Below are 15,639 nucleotides of genomic sequence, written 5' to 3' on the forward strand. Positions count from 1 at the left end.
CTGGGCCCTAAAAAAATCTTGTTTGAATTTGTTTTGTTATTTTTTTGTACTTGTTCGTTGTATAACCACATCACATAAATGAAAAACATGAATAAAGATTTTTCTTTTTAGAATAAGAAAATAAATCAATACGGTGATTAAATTCAACCAATGGCGCAACACGCATTTAACCTTTGACCTTACGTTCACTTCCTTTTTGGCCAGAGCGCGATTTTTCGATTGATGAGCATTGGCGGAAGGCGTTCGATGTGTGATGGGTCGTTACGTGATCGGAGAGAAGAGAACCCAGCCGGACTTGTGCTTTTTCAATGGCTGATGGAAACTGTGGCCACCGACACAGAACGAACCAGGACCTTTGACCTTCGCCCTCAACCTCAGGAACAGACGGAAGTGCGTGTTATGACGACATCAGAGGGGTAAGTGCACATTTATGAAAAGAAATTCTAAACGTAGCGGGACGGATGTTGTGAGGTGTGGAACTGGGAGCGGCGTCACCTGAGCAGATGAGCCGTGACGAGTTGGCTCAGGTAACAAGCTCGACGTCTCAGCCGTGAGACCAGAAAGCGGACGAGCTTTACTGCTGATAATCCTCACAAGAACAACAATAAACAGGTCGATCAGTCCCGAAACATCAGTCACGTCACTGCTGACGATCCATGGTTAATCAGTTCACTTGTAACAAGAACAGTCAGTTCAACCGCTGTTGGATTCCCATCTTTAGATGATCAAAGTTTTGCATGCAAAGTTTTTTGTTTTTTGTTTTTGTTTTTTAACTGCAAGCAAGTACAGACGGGATTCGTGTTAGGGTTGTGTGTTCGATTCTGGAAAGTTCTGGCTTTTATTGTAACCATGACAACCAGACCACAATGGTCCAGCACTGTCACGTCAGGACGCATTAATGTGGGTAGGATGTGAAGCTGAGTATGAGTGTTTCAGCAGCATCTTATGAGAATACTGGAAATGGGACAAGTACCCAGATGTGTGTTGTAAAGTAGAAGAAGGGCACACACCTCCACCAGAGCAAGATGACATCATCAGACGTAGAACCTCCCGAAAGTTCATCCGTGTTTTCACTTCTGGCTGGTGGGAACAGGATGTTGTTGTGGTTTGTGTACTACTAGTTCCTCAAGTGTAAAGTTTTTAGTACTCAAGTTGGTGACTAGGAGTAGAAAACTTGTTTGAGAAAGTGCATGTAGAATTGAGTGTGAGTGTATGTGGGTGTGTGTTTAGTTGATACATGTTTCTTCAGACGTTCACACACCAGATTGTGACAAAGCAGGAAAATCAAAAACCTCGGCAGTGATGTTTATTGTCTATTAAATATCATCTTTCTCTCCCTCCTTCCATTGCTCTTCATTAGCTGGGGGTCAAATTTCCTGACACCATTGCATCTGGGAAACGGTGAGGCCATCCTTGAGCTCATCAGTGTAAAGCAGTCATCAACCGCATTCATCATGACACCGTCTCACTTCCTGTTAGTTGAGTGGTTGAAAGTGGCCGGATCAAACGTTCCCTTTCGTGGAGTGAGTGTGTTGGGCTTACAGCCATACAGCCATAATGCTGTATGATAACTAGACAGGCACCGTGGAGCAGATGAATGACTGGGGGATGGCTGGTAAGAGACTGTGCTTGTCAGGAATTACAGGCACTCGTTCTGATCTGGGAAGGTTTGGCGTGCTGTGAATGGTAATGGCGAGGTAGACAGGTGGACCGTGAATCTGGTGATCTCAGTAGAAGCTGAGTGAAACACGAGCACCCAGCGCATCATGAAAGAAATGATGGAAAATGAAATCACTCCCCACCAGAGGATCATTTTAAAAAGTCTGATGCTGCAGCTCTGTTTCGGCTCAAGTAGTGAGGATCGTGGATGAGCTTCGCCTTAAGCTATCGAACAACCATAGGATTTCCTCGCTGTGTAAAAACATCCTTTCAGAAAGTGACCCTGACCTGTGCTCAGCACTTTGTAGTTTGGCTCAATATTATGGTTGTAAAAGGTCATTTCTCTGAATAGATGCGGCTTTTACTGCTGATGGCGCGCGGGTATTTTTGCTTCCTATTGTAAGTGGGATTACATGAGGCGGCATTGCTATTAAATCCTGGACCACACCGGGTCAAACTATTTACTCTGGTTATTCAGAGCTGACGGGCAGCAGCGTGATTGGTCAACAGTAGCTTCTCTTGTTTTCCTGAAGCCGTCTCCTCCTCCTCCTCTGATGAGGCAGCTGGCTAGATTTAGTTCAGTTTGATGAATCCTGGTCCTCGCTGAGCATACAACCATTGTTATGCTTTCTGAGTTCGGTTCAGTAGATATTCAACTTTTCCTCACCACCAAATAAATCTGATTGGAATGTCACATTTTCACGCTGTTTTTAAATCGCTAATTTTGTCCAGTCTGGCACCCTTGTTGAGGTTTTCAACCATCAGAACCTCAATTTTAAAGGCCAGAAAGTTTTCTAGCATCACTAATTTAGTTGCAGACGTTAATTTTCTATTTTTTTTTTTTAAACCATGGCAGATACATAATTCAAGACAATGATGGTGTAGCTCGAGGGATGGCAGTGTTGCTCTGTTGGTTGGTGCACCACTTTGGTCCGCACTCAAATATCTGAGGAGTTACTGGATGGATCTCAGTTTAATTTCATGCAAGTCAGTATAATAGCTGACTGCTGCAACTGTGTTTACGTGCTCAACTTAAGTTGTTAGAAACCTCCATCTGGTCCTCCTGGAGGTTCATGATGACTGAGAATCTGCGTTTCTTGGACTCCGGGTCACTTTGTTTTCATGTTTATGGTCTCAGAATTACAACTTAAGGTTGTAAGTCACAGCAACGACATAAAACCACACTGCAGTGATTCACTGATATGTCAGCTATAGCCCAACCTCCATGAGACAGATTCAGCCCCTCTTGTAACTCAGGGGACGGACAGTTGTGACTGGAGTTATGGAAACCACGGGCGATCTTCTGCTACCGAGATAAAGAGAACAAGCTTTCAGTGCTGCTGCATTCACGTTTGCTGAAATAAGAAGATATCATGTCCAACAAGAAATCATTCCACTCCTGTTACACAGCAACACTTTAATTGTAAAAGTCCTTTGCGTGTGATACTCGTGTGCAGGGCACTCTTTTGTATTTGTCAGTGAACCTCCGTGTAATTCTGTGTTAATATAACCCCTGGGCTAAAACACCCATTAACGTCTTGCGTTTTTTTGTGCAATGGCAACATGTTTAATTAGCATTAACCTGCAGGTCAAACGATCCTGATGTAGACAAGTGTGTCCATCCGCTCCGGCTCTGGTCGGCATTGATGCAACCACACAAAACTGTGTCACGCGTAACTTCCATCAACTGTTAGTCATCTTGGCCACAAATTCAACTTGTCTACATTCCAGTAGTGCTCAGGCATTGTTGATTCAGTGTGAAATGATCAAAATGTAAGCTCATGTTTTATGGTGCGTTTCTGACGTCAATGTGATGCATCAGAATCAGAAGAGAGCAGAAAGGCCGCTCAGGTATGTGGAGTGGATGATTGGTGTATGAGACACTCATCTGCCTGCCTGAAAATGCCTGGCCTTGGCAGACAAGTGTGTTCGAACTGTTTGTGGTATTTAGAGTTGACTACCTTAATAACCACTCTGTTGCAGTGTGATAGAAATACCTGTTAAAATGGTTGTGTGAAGGTTGTCAACTGCTTAAGGTCACAGACTCAGACACAGTTTAGAAATGAGAGTTGTGGTGGGTGTTAGAATCTTGACTCCAGCTGCAGAGTCTGGCGTTTGCACTATTCATTGACGTCAAAAGCAGAGGTGCCTCTGATATATCTTTACCTTGAAGTTATCTTAAAGACTGCTGCCTCTCATACAGGTACCTTAGGGCGCCGTGTGCTTTGGAAGAACACGTATGTGGAGGGGAGACAGCATTTTTATTTGATGAACTGGGAGCGTCATAATTTGACGTTGTGGGCTGTGTTGCTCATGCTGCTTCACTTCACATCACTTTGAGCCTCAAGATTGTTTTTAATCTCAAAGGTCAGAAAATGGAGAAGTTGGCAAACCTGTCTTACCTGTCTGTTTTTCTGCAATCGATAGACATACGTAATATCAGCACCTAGAAACTACAGTGACATCATGACCAAGCTTTTATTGGCAATGAAATCCCTTTTGAGGTAATTAGCCCTCATCTCTCTGGGCTACATTAGCCATTACTGCAGTTATTATTCTTATTTCTCTTCCCTCTGCGTCCAGGAAGCCCCAGATTGGTGTTGAGAAAACACTGGGACTGTAATGGTGATCTGACAGGCATTTCCCAGAATTGATGCATGTTTGTGTGTGAATTTTGGTGTGTGTGTGTGTGGGCAGCTGCAGTGGCAGTTAGGATGGTGTGTGCGCGTGTGCCTTTCTGCAAGCACGCCTCAGTGTGGTTTGCTGCGTTAAACTAAGTGGGATCCGTTTCAGTGTTGACGGCAAAACCAACGTTTCATGTAGCAACTCTAAATTGCTGCCAGTCTATCCATGAAGCTGGCAGCAGACATTGTGTGATCATCAACATGATTAATAAACAAGTTGGGGATTTTTCTTTTTGTTTGTTGCAGAGGCAGTGTTGAGAGACAAGAGAGTCGAGCACCTTAAATGATTTGTATGTGACGAAGGACTATCCTCTGCAGGTGAACGAGCGCTGGAGAATGGCTTTGTTTTTTTTCATCAAGGTCCGTACAGCGCCGTGTTGGCAGGAGATTTATGGCTCTCAGTCTCAGTTACAAGAAAGAAAGCTCCATTATCTCACAGCCAAGATAGCCCTGGTTTAAGAGTGTTTTTTAAACGTTGCACAGTTCAGATTTATAATTACAAACATCAGTCAGACCTCGCACCTCCGTGTAAAAGACCAGAGAGAGAGCACGTCTAATTAAAGTGACGTTTTTGTTAATAATAATAGTGAGCTATTGCACTCTGATTTGTTTTGAAACAAAGAAGCAGTAGTGAAGAATTCACGACGTAACTTTTACTACATTTAAATCCATAATCTGAAAGCAATTGTAATGAGCCAATAGTTTATCTCCCTATCGCTCCTCATTAGTGAAATCTCCAGGCTACCACACACTACTTATTATTGTTTTGTTTTGAAACACGGTGATCCTCAAAGCACTTTGCGAGAGCCATTAAACCTCCATTTGCTTTACCAAAATCCCTCTTCCAGTCATTTTGAATGAGTGTTTTATGCTGGATGGTTTTATGTTCATTGTCAGAGAATGGAGTGTTTGTTTTGATGTGGTGGGAGGTAATGAATTTGCCTTTGTGTGAAACGGTGCCGTTTTATTCCAATAACTTGTAAGCATTGTACACATATATTAATATTTATGAGTTTTTTTTGGTATTTCAATTGACTTTTTTTTGTCATGCAATACGTGAAGAGAAGTTGAGCTGGAGAGGGAGAACACCTTTGACTTTAGCAGTCTTAGCTAGTGTGTTCACTGCTCATTCAGCATTTGTGTGTGTGTGTGTGTGTGTGTGTGTGTGTGTGTGTGTGTGTGTGAAACAGTTGCAGATTGACAAAGCACAGTATTTATTTGTATTCCAACAAAGTTGCTCCGTCAACTTACAGTCAAGCTGAAACGGAATCTTGACGGTGTCTAACTGCAGCATCGTGAAATCCGAGGGAGACGGGAGAAAAAGCCGAGAATTAATGTCGGGAGGTATTTGGAAGGCCCCAAAGTGTGCGTGTCTTGTGTTTCACAGTTTGGTGAGGCTTTGAGTTGTCACAGTTCTTCCGGGAGTTGTAAGCCTTCCCTCAACATGAATAAATTTTCAACCAGTGGGCTTGTAACTATGGTATCTTTGCGGTGGGCAACAGCCAAAGACACACCAAGGTAGCATTTTGCTAGCTAGCTGGCTAACTAACTAATTGCGGCTCATTCAAAAGTGCAGTCGTGGCTAAAAGTTGAAAATTGATTGACAGGTGCATGTCATGATATCGGTGTCTTCATCCTTCCAATCTATGGCATTATAAATATGTTGGGTTGGATTAAATAAATAAAAATCCATGTTTATACATATTTGATGTAAAGGAGGACCTAAACATTCTTCTTAACTGTGGAAAGACGAATTAGGTTATGTAGATATTGCCTCTAATACCATAATATTCTTCCATTAACATATGGAAAATCAAAGTATATTCATATAGAATGATATTCCTTACACTACAGCATCATCAGTGACTGCCAATATCTCTAAGATGTGGTTGTTTGTTTTGGAATCAAGCAGTTATCAGAAATGCAAATGAAGTTGAAGCTGTGTAATGCAGACAACTTTACTGCTCAAAGCTGTGGATCAACATCGTCACCATTTTGTCGTTCAGCATGTTACCACTAGAGCTCACTCTTGAGCAGAACAACATACCTGGTGTGTCATCTTCATCTTTCCAGAATCTAAAACACTATTTCCTTTACATGTCTGCTTACACATTTAGAGACGGTTATAAGTTGGCCGACATGATTCAGCTCTCCTGCCACCTGTTAGGTTTAGGGCATTGCAACTCTTTACATGCCATGATTGGCTACAGTGGTCTTCTTCTGTTGATTTTCCTTTACTTCTCTGAAGGGTTGAAAAGCAAACCAAAAGCAGTTTTTGTTTTCGTTGTCATCTTTACAAATCTAATCCAATCCCCCTGAGTCACGTCTCAACAAATGATTTACTAAGCCTCTTAAATTCTTTGCGTTGCACAAGAGCCATTGAAGAGCTTTGCTTTCTCATTCCAGTCATGCTGATGACGCAGCAAAGACACCATGAATTAAACATGATAACACAATGCTGATGCTCTCAGGTGGTAGTGGGCGGTCTGAAGGCTCATTTTGGGGTTGAGCTCGAAGACTTTTGGGACTTATGTACCTTCTTAATGTTTCCAAACTTCACATTTAACAAACCCTGATGACTAATAATAAGTTGAATCCATGCTACGCCCCGCAAACCAGATAATATCTATAAACAGAGACCTGTACATGATTACACAATCTGCTAATTGATAGGAAGAGTTTAAGAATGAACAGATCTGGTTTTCAATTTTTATCAGCAAAATGTGTGAACAGACTTCAATTCCATGGCGTTTTTGAAGAACTACTCTGTATCGTATGTGGCACCATCAAGTATGTGTAAAATTGTTCAGGGGTGTGCACTTCTGGAGGTAAAATACTACAAATTCAAAATACAACTTCTGCATGAGCTCGGAATATTTGGTAAATCTGTGTTATTTAACTCAGTATTATGTAATTTTGCTGAGCAGCGGTCACGTAAAAATACAGGGTGCTGCATTCTGATGTGCTTATTTGAGAATTGGCGGAGTACCTCACTATTATAACATGATATGAAATCAAACAACTGATTTTGACAACACTGGAGAGGAGCAGAATCACGTTTTAGCATTTTTCACTCGTTCAACTTGACTTTAACGTGCTTTAAGATTGATCTCATTGTCCTGACCATCAATCTGGTCTGACTGCAGTTGTTAAAATGCAATTTTAAAAACTGCTTTAAAGAAAAAAGAAGCTGCCAATGGTAAAACATTGACTTTGACATGAGCCCAGGGGCTCTCTTTTGAGCTTCTTTTCACCTCTGACGTGATGTTTGTTCTTAGAATTTTGTGCAAACTTTCAGTCGCTACCTGAAAGCAGCACTGAGAGGTTTGTGTCTTCGTCTCTGGACGGAACGGAATACTTGCTGGCTAGGTTTTCTGGTGGATGTCCCATCATTGTCTCCATTTTTGCAGCCGCCTCTTCTTCTACTCTGTTACAGCCATGTCTAACATTGTTTGTGCTGCAATCCTTTGATGAAACCATGCAGTGCAGAGCCTTGTTTATTTGTTCCAAATCAGTTTATGGATTTCCGACAAAACACTATCACTGAGTATTTCAGTCTCTGATATATCTTTTTAGGGGGCGACCACCCACCCTCGCTCTCAGGGAAGCGTTGCTTCTCGTGTTTACAGGTGTATGTTTGTGGATTCAGGTGTAGTCTTTGGAGTTGGACAGGGACGCCATGGGAAACGGTGCAAAGATAAGCAAACCTAGACACTTCTGAGCCAGAAAGAGCCTTTCTGTCACAGAGGTAATATGACAAGTGCTCACTTTCACCATCACAAGACCAGTAGAAATGATCCCTTGTTACACGGCTTTGACAAGTTCAGGCAACAAAGGACAGGTAAAATGACAGGACAGTGGATAGAGAAGGGGTTGAAAATGGTTTACAGAGTTAGGGACCACCCAGGGGAGAGTGTGGGTAGAGTGTAGCGGGAGAGAAGGACAGAAAGAGATAGACTTAGAAAAGAGTAATAATGAAGAATGAGAGCGAGTGGGAGGGAGCTGTCAAACCGTAGAGAAAGTGATCAAGTAGGTGTATGGCTCCGAGGGAGGTTGGGGAATGAAGGGACAGGTTGGTGGTGGAGGGGGGGGCGGGTAGACGAGGAGCGACTGTTTTAATAACTTCAACATACCACAGGTCAATTGTGAAGGTCTCCCCCAACACACAGATGCCTTAATAAAGGCTTTGCACGTCACATTCAATAAGCCAACAAGAAACAACACAAGAGCCACCAAGGCTGTGACAGACACATGAACCAACTTATGGATCCATCCACCTCTCTAAATCCTCCAGTCATCAGAAGGAGCAAAAAATAAATCAATACCAAACAATGGGGAAGGAACTTTATGAGTTCTCACTGGTCCACGTTGATTAATCCCACTGCAGTTACAAATTGCACAGACCCGAAGCCGAGCATAGATTTTTGTTTTCCTGTCAACCTTTCCATCACGTCTCTGGCGTTTTTCATCCCATTATGTACGTCAACTAACACAGCCGTCACATGTCTCTATTGCTCCCAAGTGAGTAAAGCTCTGAGTCGGACGGAGATTTTTCTACCAGGAGCTCCGTGCGTATGTAGTGACATACCATGGTAACCGAAGGAGGAGCCAGTAAATGACCCTGTCAGTCACAAGACAAAAATATTCTCGCAGTATGTTCATCTCAATTACGATGTTGAAGCAGAATTAAATCAGGAGCTGTTCATTTCTGGTGTTAACAGGCATCCTGAATGATCCACTCAGGGGCACAGCTCTAAATAACAGACGTCATACACGGCACAGCAAACATCTGAGGAGGAATGGCTGCATCTGTTTCTCTTCAAAAATTTGACTTGAAACCATGTCAAGTAGTCACTGTAGCTTAAGTTTGTAGTGTGTGTGGCAAATTCAATCATATCCCAGCGCTGCAATTACTGAATATGAAGATTATTGCTTCAGCATCTGGAAGAGTTCTGGGACCTTTAACTGTGCCGCACACACCGACTTCGCTAATGTCCACTTGAGGCAGTAAAGGTCAGGAGGCAGAGCAGCTGTCTAGGAATCAGACCGGCTCCACGGCCGCTACGTAGGGAGTCAGGTTACCATTTGATCACAAGGGATCACACTCAGGAGGGATTCTGACATCAGGCCTGATCCTCAGACAGGTTTATCGTAGCAGCTGGAGGGGGTAAGATAAGATAAACCTTTATTCGTCCCTCAGTGGGGAAACTGGCAAAGGTCATAGGATGCCTGCGAATCCAGTCACAAAATTCCTAATTTTCCCCAATGTTGAGAAAACGTACAACTCAATCCTAGAATATATTACAGCTAGTTAGTTAGTTAGTTAGTTAGTTAGTTAGTTAGTAATCTTTATTTTGAGCTTAAAAACAGATAATGATATCAGTAAAGGTGATATAAAAAAGAGGAAAAGAATATAAAGAAGAGAAAAAGAAACAGGACAGTAACTTAACAAAACAACAACAATTAGGACAGCTCAAAAAGGAGTAGGAGGAAGTTAAGAAACTTTTTCAATCCTACCCCATCTCTTTTTTGTATCTATTTATAATACAGTATCATACCGTAATTACTATGGAACAGATATTATTATATATAATATTATATGTACTTTCCGATTTCAATTTCAACACACCATAAATCAACTGTATTCAACAAAATTATATTACACACATATTGTCATATCTAATATTATATCCATATACAACAGTCAATACACTACCATGTTTTTATATCTCACACATCTCATCATACCCAAAGCCATATCAATATACCACATTTATATAATACTAGATTTGTTTGTTTGTGTACTAATATACAATAATCAGAATAATCAATAATGTACTATAATCAATACCATGTTTATATAACAACTCCCATATGACTGTATTACAGAACCCATGCTACCCCTCTTCTCTACATTTGGCCCACATCGATAGCTTGTATTTGTTTTTCAACTGGTTGATGGTTGGACATCGTTTCTTCTCCTGCTCAGGCTGTCCCATAGCTTCACTCCCTAGTTAGTTGTGCAATGTTTTTTGATAGTGGTCCGGCAATTTTGTACCCTCAAGTTTAATGGCTCTCTCAAATCATAACCTCCTTCTCTATCGTGAAACCTTCTCTGTAGATGAATACTCTTGATGAATACCGGATTGGTGTGTTCAATATAACTGACTTGATTAATAATTCTAATGGCTCTTTTTTGAAGGATGAACAATGGCTCTAATGAACATTTGAATGTGTTGCCCCAGACCTCTATGCAATAATTTAAGTACGGTGAAACCAGTGAACAGAACAGAGTGCGGAGTGATTTGCTGTTTAAATAGTGCCGTGCTTTAGCTAGGACTGAAATGCTTATAGAGACTTTCTATACTCACCCCCCCCCCCCCCCAATCTGGATTGCTGCTTTGTTGTCGATCTTCCTGTTACTAAATATAATGTATTTTGTCTTACTTAAGTTGAACGACAACTTATTTGTATTGAACCAAGCTTTTATTTTGATGAATTCAGATGTGATAATGTCCAAAAGCTGCTGCAAGTTCTCACCTGAAACAAGGATGTTTGTGTCATCGGCAAACAGAATGAACTTGAGTAATCGAGAAGTTTTACATAAGTCATTGATGTAAATGATAAATAGTTTTGGTCCCGACACTGACCCCTGTGGCACACCGCAAACAATGTCCAACCAGCTTGACTGTGCTTCTTCCATTTTTACAAATTGCTTCCTGTCTTTCAAATAACTTACTACCCAATGTAGTGCTGTACCCCTGACCCCATATTGTTCTAGTTTATGTATTTATATTTCATGGTTAATTGTGTCAAATGCTTTCTTTTTAAATCGATAAACACCCCCACTGCACATTTCTTTTTAACCATAGAGTTAGTTATTTCTTCCATTATTTCAATTACTGCATGTGATGTTGATCGATTGCTTCGGAATCCATATTCATTGTCTGTAAGTAAGCCATGTTTTCCTATAAAGTTGTCCAGCCTGCTGATAAAAACTTTTTCTAAGATTCTTGAGAATTGTGGTAGGATCGAGATGGGCCTGTAACTAGTGAAGAGGTGTTTGTTTCCAGTTTTGAACAGAGGAATGACCTTGGCTATTCTCATATTGTTGGGAAATTGACCAGTTTGGAGTGACAAGTTGAAGATGTGTGTTAATGGTTTGGAGGTTCCATGAGTGACTGTTTTTACTGTGTTCATGTCAGTATCGTTGAAATCAGTGGATGTCTTGCTTTTGCAGGAGTGGACTATGTCTATCATTTCTTTTTCTATTACGGGCTTCAGAAACATAGAATTTGTATTTCTATCTATTTATTTATCGTTATCTATTCTTGATCCTTTGATTTCCTCTACTAGTTTTGGTCCAATATTTAAGAAAAAAGTTATTAAATTTATTAGCTACTTCACTCCTATCATTTATAGTTTTGTCATTATCTATAAAATACTGTGGGTAATTAACATGTCTAGATTTATTTGTAATTGCTCTATTTAGAATATTCCATATACCTTTTTATATTGTGCTTATTATTTTCTAGTAAGTCATTATAATAGTCTTTCTTACAAATCCTCATAATGTTAGTTAGCTCATTCTTGTACTTCTTATATTTATCTTCTAATTCCTTAGGTCTATGCTTTATGAATTCCCTATATAGTGTGTTTTTCTTTTTACAGGCATTCCGCAGTCCCTTTCACAGCCACTGATTCTCGTTGTACTTGTGTGTTTTACAGTATTGTTTAATTGGGCAATTTTTTATCACACAGTGACTTAAAAACACTTAGGAATATATCGTATGCTTTGTTAGCATCAATTTCATTATATATCAGATCCCAAATTTGTTGCAAAAGCTCATTTTTTAGTGCATTCATGGAGTCTTCCGCCTTCACCCTTCTGTGCAGTGGCCTATTGTCCTTGTGCTTTTTATTGTTGTCATTATAAACGGTAAAGACTGAGAGATGGTCACTAATGTCGTTCACCAATAGTCCACTTACTGTATTGTTTTCCATTTCATTTGTGAATATATTATCAATCAGAGTTGCAGACTGTACTGTGATTCGGCTCGGTCGAGTGATCTTCGGGTGTAGGCCAATACTGAATAGAGTATTCTACAATTCTACAGTTTCATTTAGCAGACGCTTTTGTCCAAAGCGACGTACAACACAAGCAAGAATTTAGACCTAATTAAGGAAAAGTCCATAGGAAGCGCAAAAGTGCTTCAGTATTGATGAATTCTTTAGTCTTCTTATGCTTATTAGGATTTAAAAGATCTATGTTTATGTCTCCCCCAATGACTATGATTTTCTGGTTCGTTGTGGTAAAGTGCACCTCCATCCAGTTTCTAAGCACGTCTGTGTCCGATCCCGGTGTTCCGTATATACAGCTTACTATGATATTTCTTTTTTGCTCTACTTATCTTTATAGTTAAACATTCAAACATATTATCCACAGCAGTTGACATATTTTCGATCACTTTGAATTATAAGTTGCGTCTACATATATCGCTACACCACCACCATTTTTTTTCCTCCTATTCATGTATAGCAGCTCATATCCTTCCATCTCAAATTCCATGCCTCTCTCATTGTTGAACCATGTTTCAGAAATTAAAATAATATTGAAGGGCTGTGTAAATTGATTTAAATAGTCCTTAGTGTTTTGACAGTTAGCATACATGCTTCTGCGATTGAAGTGAATTATTGACATTATGCTTTCAGCCGTAAAAGCGCTATTGTACTGTTCATCTGTATAGTAGTTGCAGTCATTGTTAATGTTCAAGGGAAAATTGTTTTCCGGGTCAATGTCATTCCAAATGTCTCACTGCTTGTAGGTCGTGAAGTTGAAAATATTTAGTTTGGTTTGTTGGAATTGATTGATTCTAAGTATTGCTTGTGATTCAGAGTGCTGTGTCTGTGTGATGTCCAGAGTCATGTAGAGTGTTGTACTTCACGTACCCATTGTCCGTTGTTCAGTGTAAGGTTGGTTATGTTGCTCAGGCGTGCTGGTGCGTGGATGGATGATCAGTCCGTCGTTCCGTAGATAGGTGAGGTCTCCTCTTTCTCTTGCTGCTCTCAGCTCAGGCATCTCTGTCTTTACACCTGAGGAGTTTTACAACTGCAGGTCTTGGTTTCTCACCACCTCGAGGTTTCCCTATACGGTGTATACAAAATGGAGTTTCCTAGTGATAACGGGTTTATCTGATAACAACTACACTCCTTTTCTGAACCTGTTCATTGTCTTGTGATTATTTTATAAATGCCTTTAACTCGAGATAACAAGTACAGTTGTTTTCAGCCTCTGTAGAAGCAAAAGAGTTTATTTATTTATTCATCTATTTATTTATTTCTTTATTTCTTACTCAACATTGAAATAAAACTCAAGTTTGGGTGAAACAACAACTAGAATATGATGCATTTATAAAATTTAGCATTGATGTTTATTAAAAAAGATTAAAACATAAGGAAATGTGCCATTTGTCCATTTTGTATTTGTAAGAGCCTGGAAAAGTCAATGAGATGTTGATGATTTTTTAGTAATTTTTTTTTAATCGTAGTTATTACTGTAGGTGTGTGTGTGTGTGTGTGTGTGATCTACTGTAGAAGTGAATTTATGTCGCGAGGAGAACGTTGTGGAGATAAAATGGAGTAAGAGGGATAAGCAAAACCTCAGATGCAACGCGGAAGATCTGTTCTCATTATCCATGGGTCTTACATACTTGTGTTTGATTTATGATTAAATTAATTAAAGGATTTGAATCCATTCAAAGACAATTTACATAAGTGTTGCCCTAATGTACACAATTTTCTGTGCGTGCTGCTAAATCCTGTCTGGGTCTGACAGATGTGCAGAACATCCCTGCAGGGTAATTTTTGGAATGTTTACAAGTTGTCAAGGGGACAGTTCCATCTTAGCCCATAAATTAATTATGGTCTTGTTGCTGCCGTATGAACCTTCACATCTCCTGATAGTTTCTTGCAGGGTTCTCACCAACAACCTCTGGAATTTCTGAATTTGGACTTAAAAAAAAAAAAAAAAAAAATCCTATCCCTGTGAAGTAAGTTAGTGTGTTTCTTGACGTGTGTGTGTTTCTACATCGTCGTGGCGCGTGTGTGCAACTTGCCTGCACAGCATTCGATAGCCCAGGAGAGCCTTTCCCTCTAGTTGTGACATTTGCTCCCTCCGGGGCTCAGCATACCGAGGGACAAGTATCCCTCAATCACTGTGTCACAGGGAGTTGACCAGCTAGTGAGAGAGCTCCATGTGCTGCTCTGTTTACTTTGATTACTCTGTTAAGCCGTATTTTATAGAAAAAACTAAAGATGACACTCATTGCTCGCACCCCGCCGGTGTTCCTGGCAACGACTCTGTTAACAATGCAAGCATTCATTGTCTGGATGCGACCCAAAAATTGCCTTGACGCCATCTTATTAAACACCTTGAGCTTCTATACAGCCTTTAGTGCTTCCTAAAAAAAATAAAAAGGCCTTTAAAGTGCACTGTCGGTGATTTGCTACATGTAGACTAAGAATAACTTCATTTTATGATCCTATAATGTTATGTGCTGTCTTCATTCTTCCTGTTTTGATCAATATTTGCATACTTTCATAGAAACTGTGAAAGCTTCATTGTGTTTCCCTGTTTGAATGCAAATCTGAGGATTATAAAAGCTTTGTTGTTCTAGAAACAGAGGCTCCTTGCACCAGTGTTTCAGGTTTGGTTGACTGTCATAATGTGAAAGTCAGCTGGTAATTAGAGTCGCAGAAGTCAGAAACAGACAAAAAGTGAGCATTGCAGCACTAGATGTTTGAATCTAATATGCGGTTATGGCACTCTGCTCACCAGACTCATGTCCTGGCATGAAGTAGCAGCCAGACCAGTGTGTATCCTTCCCCCTGCCCAGAGCTTACTGGGACTGGCTCCAGCCTCCTGGAAGTGTGCGTATGAAGGTACAGAGAAGAAATAACTTCTCTCTGTGTAATGATTCTGCAAATTAATGCAGTTTTTTTTTTTTGTGGTAGCAAAAGCGCCGGCTTCAGTTTGCAGTAGAGGGTACTGAACAATCACATTGTTCACATGGTCATTGCCGTTGAGGTGATGATTTTAAAGTCGCATCTTACAGCTTCAGTTGAGTGAAACAATCAAAACGGGACGAGGACTGACTGCCATTCAGCCAGTCTTTCTAAAGCTGAGTAATCATCCTTGGCTGAGATTTTCAATTAAACGTCATTAGAGTTTACGGGAAAAAACACACTGAATGCCACAGTCCAAAAGAATAGTGTGTCCTTGGTGTTGCTTGACAAC

The 15,639-nt window shown here is 40.5% G+C and overlaps 1 protein-coding gene and 1 pseudogene across 1 annotated transcript in view; one reads left to right on the forward strand and one right to left on the reverse strand.

The window, feature by feature from the left end:
• Positions 1-217: 217 nt before the first annotated feature.
• yes1 (YES proto-oncogene 1, Src family tyrosine kinase) overlaps positions 218-15,639 on the forward strand; it is a 120,712-nt gene continuing 105,290 nt past the window's right edge. The window contains exon 1 of the mRNA XM_086204113.1: positions 218-416. The gene's annotated coding sequence lies outside the window, so the exon portion shown is untranslated. The remainder of the gene's footprint in view (positions 417-15,639) is intronic.
• Positions 7,989-12,347, reverse strand: LOC147261859 (uncharacterized; annotated as a pseudogene).

Source organism: Aulostomus chinensis, chromosome 5 (assembly GCF_037954235.1).
Source record: "Aulostomus chinensis isolate RoL2024-O1b breed Wild chromosome 5, RoL_Achi_v1.0, whole genome shotgun sequence".
Classification (NCBI taxonomy): domain Eukaryota; kingdom Metazoa; phylum Chordata; class Actinopteri; order Syngnathiformes; family Aulostomidae; genus Aulostomus; species Aulostomus chinensis.